This window comes from Zeugodacus cucurbitae, chromosome 3 (genome assembly GCF_028554725.1).
Source record: "Zeugodacus cucurbitae isolate PBARC_wt_2022May chromosome 3, idZeuCucr1.2, whole genome shotgun sequence".
NCBI classification, from domain to species: Eukaryota; Metazoa; Arthropoda; class Insecta; order Diptera; family Tephritidae; genus Zeugodacus; species Zeugodacus cucurbitae.
Genome location: NC_071668.1, coordinates 51,580,749 through 51,590,843, shown reverse-complemented (window position 1 = coordinate 51,590,843; position 10,095 = coordinate 51,580,749). Strand labels below are relative to the sequence as shown.

Genomic DNA, 10,095 nt, shown 5'->3' with positions numbered 1-10,095 from the left:
ATGGCTATAAAAAGTATTGGCATCATACGCAAAACTTTCGTCGAATCTGTCGAGTACACGGCGGAGGTTCCATAATGGTATCGGCTGCCTTTTGTTATGCAGGAAAGACCCCAATATGCTATATTATTCATATTCATCAAAATATATGAAAAACTAACTATTTTTTTAACATGCACATATAAATATTTTCTATGAAACATATTTTTACTTCTTATTTCTTTCGCATGCACTAAAGGAATTTATGTTTTTTTGGCTATGTGATCTAACTATGAATACCAAAATTCCGTTAGAGCCTTTTATTTTAATTTTCTAATAGTTTGAAGTCATGCATGTATAATTTCTTTACTGAGTTAGAAAATGGTTGCGGTATTTTCAATTGTGTTCCAGCCAATGCTTACCTGCTTCTAACTACATGCTTTTTGTCCTTCATGGCCATTATCCTATGGTTATTCCTTATTTTTTTATTGTTTGTTGCGTCGCAGATGCCACTTGTTGCAGTTACTCATTCAGCTTTTTATTGTATTATTGTTATTCTCTGCGAACTTCTGCTGCCTTTGTTTCAATTTTTATTATCCATTTTACTTTTTATTTTATGTATACTTTTTATTTTATTTTTCTATGAGTGTGAAAGTGTGTGCATTCCAGGATTTATATTTTTATAACTGTTTTGATATTTATTATTTTTTATTTCTGTGCTATCACATTTTGTTGCCGACAGCACAAAACACAGTTATGCGCTTGTTATGTGAGCGAGTGTCCTTGGGGGAGGATACGAGTATAATTAAATGGCTGCATGGTTGTTCTTTGGTAATAATTGTACGTCTGTCATATAATTGCCTAAGGGACAATGACAAGTGGGACTTAATTAATTGTGCATATAAGAAAAACAAAAACATAATACAAATTTAAAAGAAGCAACATAACAAAACTAGCCATTGTTATTCAGTTCCCGGCAAAATAAAGCTAATCAAAGTGAAGTTGAATAGTGTATAGCAGTTCGAGGAAATTTTTTCTTTTGTCAAAACTACTTAACATTAAATTGACTCGTTCAAGTGCCTGCTTTATCGCTGAGTATTTAGAGTGTTTATGTGATAGATATGAAGAAGAAAGTTGCACCGATCAATGCTTATTTATTGATAGACTGGATTGTTCTTTAGTGAAATTGATTAATTACTATTATTACGACAACTTGTTATTCCCCTCAATCGTATTGAACAGTTGTTCTCGTGCAGCAAAATATCGCAGGAGTTATGAATCTGGAAGTTGATGCAGCAATGTACAACAAAAAATAAAGGTATCACTTGTGAAAAAATTGTCGAAATCGGACTATAACTTTTCAATGCCCCGGATATCGAATATGAAGAACTCAGTGCCGAAAATATCAGTAAACCTCTCAGATATCTCAATTTAATTTAGAGGAAATCGTTTTCTTCTAAAAGTGTGTCTCTGTACCAGAAATGGTTAAAATCGGGTCATAACTTTCCGTAGCTCTCATATAGCTAATTATAGGAAAATGCGACGGGCTTAATAGTTAATATGTGAAATATCTTAGCCAAATTAATTGAGCATATACTCTCAGATATAATGTATGTTGGTGATAAAAATGAGTGAAATCGATTTAGGAATTACCTCTGCCTATATACTATATATGATGATTTTCGTTTTTCTATTGGACTTTATGCCGAATATATGGGTAAAATTGTGTGCTATCTTTACACAAAAATATAGCAATAAATTGCGAGAGTATAAAAGGTTCGGCTGCAACCGAACTTACTTGTTCCTTTCCTTACTTGTTCAAAATTGCTGACATCAAAAAAATGTAAAAATTTAAACGATGGCGAAAAGAGTGCCAAGTTCAAATTTCTCCATCATTTGAGTCGGTTCAAGCGTTGCGAAAAGGTATTTCGTCGCAAAAGAGGTGCACATAACAAATAAGAAAACATTTTTTTTGTTTTTTGCATTTCTGTTTTACGTCAAGCGAAGTTAAGTTATTGGGCCCCATGCATATAACGTGAGCTTGAGCTCGAACTCGATTTTTTGAGTAAAAGGTGCTTGTCGTATGTATAATAATATTTGATGTGTTTGCTTTTACTCGCTGCTTCCGTTTGATCTCATCTTGCTCAGTTTGAACGAAGTTAGATCAGAGAACTTACAACATAGAGAAGGTGCAGGTTCGACTGGGAATGAAAGTCAAGTCTGAAAGAAGTGTACTAGGGAATTTACCACGTTACTGGGGAACTCACCACATGAAAAGTTAACAGCGAATTCAGTTTTAGCAGAAGGAAATCTGTAAAACGAGAATACGCTGGCACACGAAATAATCGTGTGATGTTTTTCAATTGTAATTAAATTTTTATTTCTTTTTATTTTTAATTTTTTTATACTACTTTCTAAATTAATATAATTACTAATTAAAATCTTATTTTTACAAAATTATTAATAAAATGAATGAAAAATTATGTTTATGATGAGCGTCGAACCTGTTGCCCTTTCTCAACTAGGGAATTCGATGGTTAGGCAAAATAGGAAAATATATGGGAATGGATGTATGATAATTCACTGATTCGATTGTGCGAAAATTTCTCAATTGATGGTAGGCAATTCTGAAAGTCATGTTTTATTAAATGTATTTATTATTCATAAATAATTGATATTTTTCATTTCATTGTTATAATATATGTTGTATTTATTTAATTTTTATTTATATCTGATTAAAAAGTTTGCCTTATGCTTTAATTAGTAAAATAAACTATATAATAATCTATAATATCATTATGGACTCGAACAATAATTGATTTGCCGTCGGCAAAATTCATAACAATATGTTCAAATATTTTTACTACCATACGCGTGCAGAAATATATATGTACATATGTACATGCGTATAAATGTGAACATACAAATCTACATTCCTCACATTTGTTACTTCGACACATCTTCAGAAAAACACTCGCCTACAACAAAACATTACAATAACATATTCATTCATAAACGCATGCGTATCAACAACAAAGCAAAGGGACTTCACTCATAAGCGCAAGCGTCGCGCACATCTCCGCGAAAACCGAAATACAGTTGATCTCCTTTTTACACGGTTTTTTTTTTGCACGATTTTTTTTTACACGGTGTTTTTGAACACTTCCCAGTTACCATTTTTACACGGTTTCACTTTTTTTACACGGATTTTTTATTTTAATTGTATACTTTTTTGCAATAAAATCAAAATTCCATACGTCACAAATCTATTGCTGTTAATAGAATTTAATAAATTCTAAATTAGGTTTAAACTAAAAAATACAAATCTTAGATTCGAAAGCCATTGAAAAGGTTGCAAAAAGTTCAATACGTAAACAAATAAATGAAGCTGTATGAAGAAGTAAGAGTAAAGAAGACACAGCGATTAATGACGGAACTTTGAAATGTATTATTTTTTTACCATTCCCAGAATAGTTGTTGTTTGTTCCTTCTAACAGTAATATGTACATATATATAAAACCGGAAAAGCCTATAACAACAACAACAGTGAAAATTCTCACTGTACGAATAGATAGATTTTCATGTAAAATTAGATCTTTTTTACACGTTTTCTATTTTTTGCACGATTTTTTTCATAAATTGGTCCCAATAGTGAGTTTTATATAAAAATTTGATTTTTTTTGCACGGTTTTTTTTACACGAGTAATTTAATGTCCCAGCTAACCGTGCAAAAAGGAGATCAACTGTGTTGAAATAAATTTTTATTTATTTTCCTACAAATTCTTTTAAATATTATTTATGAGCAGAAAAAATCCTATTAATCCGTTAAAATTTATAAAAAGTCAAAATAGTTTATCATATCAAAGCATGGGCATATCACATCAAAATGCCAATCATCACAAATGTTCATTCCCCGGCAGTCAATTCTGTTAAATAATAACGAGTAACGAGCGAATGGTGAATTCCCTACTAGCCAATTACAAACTCTGTAAATGACCGTATCGAACTTCATACAAAAATCAAAATGCACCTTCTCTATGTTGTAAGTTCTCTGGTCATCCTGGTTTGTAGCTGTGTCTTTGGCCGAAATTCTAAATTGTCGCATTAAGATCATTGATATCTTTTTTTTACCACCAATATAGATCATTCAATCAGTCATTTATGGTTATCATATTGCGGTTTCATGTTGCAAAAACACTCATATGTTAGTTGTTAATTGGCGATTCTTTATGTGTCGCCACAAATTAAATGATTTTAGGCATGCGATTAGCCCGTCAGTAACAGTTGATCCAGGAATAATTGGAAGAGTCTGGCGTAAATCACCTGCTAACAGAATCCTGGCTCCACCAAAAACGTTCATCGACAATCAAGATCTTTTAAAGTCCTGTGCAGTACCTCCAGCGACTTCTTGAATACAGTATACTCTCGAAAAGTAAATCGATTGGTATTTTGGGCAATTTACTTTTTCGAATAATTTACTTTTCCAAATATATACATAAATTATCTGTTTTTATAATATTAAATGCATTTTTAAACTTAAAAAATTCATTCATTTATTTGCTTCAATAAAACATATGGATTTACATGAAAAACATATTTACATTTACATACATACATATGTATTTACTATGAAGAGAAAAAATCTTGAATATTCTTTTGTTTTTTTTCTTTTGCAATATATTTTCTGACCATTTTTGTACGACAATTCTGATTTGCATCGTTTTCATTTTTAAACCAGTGGATCAAGTAGGAGAGTTTATTTACTAAAAAGACGCGATAAACAAGAGAGTAAGTGTTTTTGCAACATCATAAAAAACGCTGCTTGCTTCGTTTCAAATTTTTTATCACACTCTCTGAAAAGTAAATTAAAAGTAAATTAAAAAATTTACTTTTTCGAGGTGCATGTGTAATCTTAAAGGTGATTAACTTTTCCGCGATTATTTACTTTCTGAGAATTTACTTTCCGAGAGTATACTGTATTTGGAAAATCTTCATTATAGCGCTATTTTTGGCGATTTTGCCGACTGGTGTTTCGTTCATTTGCAATTTCAGGAGTAATTTCAAGGCCGAATGTGCCGTTTGTTTGCCTACTAACAGGTGCCAAGTTGCCCCTATTCCCGTTAACCTTGGTGGTGAAAATGAGTGAAATTGGTTCTGGAATTACATCAGTCCTCATATACTATATATTTTCTATTGGACTTTATGCCAATCAATAAATTGCGAGAGTATAAAATGTTCGGTTAGACCCGAACTTAGCCTTTCCTTATTTATTACAAATTGTTTTGAGCTATCGACACAACCTTATACAATTGAACTATAACAAAACTATTTTAACAAAGCAACAATGATAACCTTCAAAATATAATTTTTTTGTTTTCTCTTTTTATATTTTTCTTGTGAACTCGAATAAAAGTCTCTTATTATTATCTTCCTCGCAATTTTTCCATATTTACTCACTTTCTTGTCTTTTTCTGGCCTTCCACGAATATTTCAAGACTAAAATTAGCCAGATCGGTTTGGCCGTTCTCGTTTTTTTGCGGCACAAACGAACAGCAATTCATTTGTATATTATATTACTATCAAGCGACAATTTTTTTTAATTCCGCACACGACCATTCAGTAGGGTCGAGTGATCTTAACCCCCCTCCCGTACCTCCGTGCCCGAGTGACGCCTACAACTCTACAACGCATAGTTAGCCACCGAGCGGGTTTTCAAAATTTTTAACTCGTGATATCTTTTGAATGGAATGTCAGAATCTAAAAATTCAAAAAGTTATATGTATAAAGGTTTTGAAGCGATCTTAAACTAAAAAATCATTTATTTCGATAAGGATTAATACTAAGGTGTAAATAAAAAGCCTTTTCAAGTAGTGGTATTTTAATTAATTTTTTTATATAAAATCGCTATAATAGTTAGAGATATGACGTCGATGTTTGTTTTAGATAATGATAAGTTCTACAAACTTTGTTATATCTTCAATCGTTTTCGCAGCATTCGCGATTAAAGACAGTTTTTTGGTATTTTTTTACGTTATCGGAGTTTTGGTAGGGATCCCTATTTTTTTTTTAAACTAACTATAGCCTATGTCACTCAGGGATAGTATAGCTTTCCAAAGGTGAAAGAATTTTTCAAATCGGTTCAGTAGTTTCGGAGCCTATTCGAGACAAACAAACAAAAAAACAAACTTTTCCTCTTTATAATATTAGTATAAATATGTACATATGTATATTTATTTTCTTTGGTTATTAAAATTGAAATTATAATATACCAAAAGAATAAATGTTCGCGCATAATTTGTAATTGTAAACAAAATCGAAAGAACCATACGCATGATGTTTGTAAATTTGTTTACATGTATATGTGCGTAAATATGTGCCTCATAATTTGCTATATCAAAATTTACTAACCTTTACGATGAAATATCAGAAACAGAACTACTTTTAGAAATTGAGAAGACTTTTAAAAGCGGTTAATATTACTGTCTCTAATTGGGTGACGCTGGACTATTTGAAATTCATTGTGGAATGGGATTTTACAGCATCTCTTCTGAATCTAACGGTCGCACTAAAGTTATTTATGACAATATATGCATCAGTCGCTTCATGTGAGAGAAGTTTCAGCAAATTAAAATTAATTAAAAATTACTTGCGGTCTACAATGACTGAAACCGGATTAAACAATCTTGGTATTTTAATGATAGAACATGAAGCAACACAAAATATAAATTTTGAAGACAAGATTTCGGAGTTTGCAAGTGTCAAAGCTTGAAGGAAGAATTTTTAATTTTTTCACATTATATACTAATATTTGTAATACTCGTGTTTTAATAAAATGTAAATGATTATTACTTTTTTATTTTAAAAGTTTTGATTGAGGGTGACACCTTAAAAATCCCCCCGGGTGGTTATAACATTCGACCGATGGTAAGTAATTTTGACTTAGACCAAATAATTTATTCAAAGGTTTCAACTCCCAACCGTTGGATGGCTGATACCTGGAAATAAAGAATTATCATATTCCTTAAAAATTATTTATTCTGTTCACCTGTGTTAAAACACAGTTCGATTCATATTTCACTGAACCATTCATTCCTCGGCATAATAATATAAGGTCTAGTACAAATAAATAATTTTTTGCGTTAACTTGATGCAATTTTGAAGTCAATCTCAATATGTCACTCTTATTAAACCCCACTATGAGAAGGTTAGTATATGGTCAAAATCCGTTAAGCATTTTGAGAAAAAAAGGAATTAAACAAAACTAAGCAAAATTAAGTTATAAATTTCTTAAGGTAAATTGGCGAGACCTTAGCCCAAAAGAAAGTTGTCCAAAGCCGACAAAGAACTTCAAAAGAAGTAAATTTAATAGTAAAGATAGTTGAGAAAAACTTCACTCTGAAAATGGGCAATGACCGTGGCATTGAGTAGTGACTCTTTGGCGTTCTTGATCCAAATTGGGTGGAAATCTAACATAACTTTCTGTCATCACCAATAAAGATATGGGAATAAAGCTTTGTAAAATTTTTGCATGTTAATTTATCGGCGACGATAAAATTTTCAATGGCTACTGCCTGGTGATTAACGACAGTCTGTTTACAAAACAATAAATTTTATTGCGAATTGTTGAAACACTACAATACCGTACAACGTCAAATAAATCCACCTACACAAATATTGTCCGAAAAAATTGTTAGGGAACTGTAGAATAGAGCTACAACAAAATACGCAATGCCTTGAACTGCCAGAAAATTTCCAACTTATTGTTCACTAAAAAATTAATGAATTGAGGTAATTTGGTAATTTTCGGAGGATACAACATAATTACTTGAATCAAACTGAACTGTACTATTCTTCTGCAATTACCTCGCTTGGATTAGAGAAAGAAACAACCAAGTTCTCGTGTATTTAAACAAGTTTTGTTTTGAGCTATATCATGGCTGCTTGTGAAGTATTATTATATTTTGCGTGTTTAATTTAAATCAGTGATCTGCAGACTAATTGAAGTTTAAATTATTGAACCACGCAAAAGATGGAATTGAAGAGGGTGATACTGTAATACGAGAGCTGCTATATACATATATTTCTGGCCTAGGCAACACTAAGTGTTGCCAGGTGCAATCTGACATTTCCATTGGAAAGTTTGACATTTTTTAGCATAACATCACTCAGAACGTTTTGTCATTTAATCGTGAATTGTTTTATTTACAGGGAATTAAAAAATCTATCTCGGCCAAAAAATGGAATTAACTCGTGAACATTTTCGTGCGATCATTTTTCACAACTTTCGACGTGGATTATCGCGACAAGAGTGCATCGATGAACTAAAATCTTCGTATGGCTATGAAGCACTTAGTGTTGCCAGGTGCAATCTGACATTTCCATTGGAAAGTTTGACATTTTTTAGCATAACATCACTCAGAACGTTTTGTCATTTAATCGTGAATTGTTTTATTTACAGGGAATTAAAAAATCTATCTCGGCCAAAAAATGGAATTAACTCGTGAACATTTTCGTGCGATCATTTTTCACAACTTTCGACGTGGATTATCGCGACAAGAGTGCATCGATGAACTAAAATCTTCGTATGGCTATGAAGCACCATCCTATAGCACTGTGAAAAACTGGTACAACGAATTCAATCGTGGCTCAAAGACGAATTCCGTGAAGGTCGTTCAAAAACAGCCGTTGTGCCAGAAAACATCGATGCCGTACGTGAGCTGATAATGCAAGACCGTCATGTAACATACCTTCAGATAGAGGCATGCCTATGCATTTCTCCCACCAGCATACATTCGATATTGCATGAATACCTGGCCGTAAAAAAGCTTTGTTCTTGTTGGATCCCTCATAATTTGACAATCGCTCAAAAAAAGTGCTTCGAAAATTGGTTTGAGCGCATGCAAAAGTGTATAAATCTTGATGGAGAATATTTTGAAAAACAATAAAACCATTTTCGTTAATAAATATTCCTATTTTCATTATTAGGCCAGAAATATATACAGCAGCCCTCGTACTTCACTGTCAATTCGAAGCACGCAATAGAAGCGACGCCAACAATGGTCAACATCAAGGGCGAAACTATTGAATACGTAAAGAATTGTTGAATATAATAATATTGTCTTGCCTTAAATTCTAATTCATTTTCCATACAGATATTTCAAATCTCATACGGCGCGTTAAAGGTACGCAAACTTATTGGTGTCACTTATGATAGCAGCGTAGAACTTTCGAAGCATTGGAATATGTGCTGCAAGCAAATCCAGAATTATGGATGCAAACGCTGCTACATGGAACACAAATCATTTACACACCAGATATGTATGTATTAGGTTTAATGACACTTTTTTACGTCCAATTAAACCTTTTGGTCAACACAAGCACGAGAATTGGAACGACATGGTTTAGGTGATTTTGTAACCGTTTATCATCGCGACGTGTGTCAACTGGGTTTTGCCAATGAGCTAGAGGGCAAAGCAGTTTCAGTATCTTTGAGCTTACCGGCACTTGGCCGTGCCATTAGCAGCTAAAACACAGAAATTAAAGGGTAAATTTAAGTGAATGTTTGTGCTCATAGAAATTTAAAAACTTTTTGTATGTTTAATTAGGAGGACTTTTTTGATTCATTTTCACCTTGTATTGAGGAATCATAACGTTGTTGTATCGCTTTACAAGGACATAAATTCACCGAAATTAGTTCAATGGAAATACTACAGCAAGAGCATGGATGTTAAGACTTGAACGGAAACATAAGGTAATTATTACCAACATTTATTACAAACTTTATAAATATTCAAATTTTACTTTATATTTTATAGAAACCCTCCTCCCAGATGAATCTAGTACTAGTGAAATTAATGAAAGAACAGATCTTATAAAAACTCCGAAAGAAACCAAAAGAGTCTTCACATAATGTGCGCAGCTTACACTTCCAGGCCGCACGGGGTATTTGACATTTGCCACTCTTCCTCCAGCCTTTGTCAGATAGTAAAAATTGTTCAACTATTCAATACGTTTTACATATGTATATAGTATAGTACGATAATACATGTATAAATTAAATATAATAATAAACACCTAAATGGCATGATATCTATACTAATATTATAAAGCTGAAGAGTT

The 10,095-nt window shown here is 32.3% G+C and overlaps 1 long non-coding RNA gene across 5 annotated transcripts; it reads left to right on the top strand.

The window, feature by feature from the left end:
- Positions 1-1,161: 1,161 nt before the first annotated feature.
- LOC128920097 (uncharacterized) lies at positions 1,162-9,878 on the top strand. Of its 5 annotated transcripts, none has more exons than XR_008470228.1 (5): positions 1,162-1,294; positions 8,962-9,065; positions 9,129-9,520; positions 9,582-9,727; positions 9,792-9,878. It is a non-coding gene; the product is annotated as an uncharacterized LOC128920097 (long non-coding RNA). The 5 variants fall into 5 exon arrangements; XR_008470227.1 differs by having other exon boundaries at positions 1,176-1,294; positions 8,185-9,065; XR_008470225.1 differs by having other exon boundaries at positions 1,183-1,294; positions 6,404-9,065.
- The last annotated feature ends 217 nt before the right edge of the window (positions 9,879-10,095 follow it).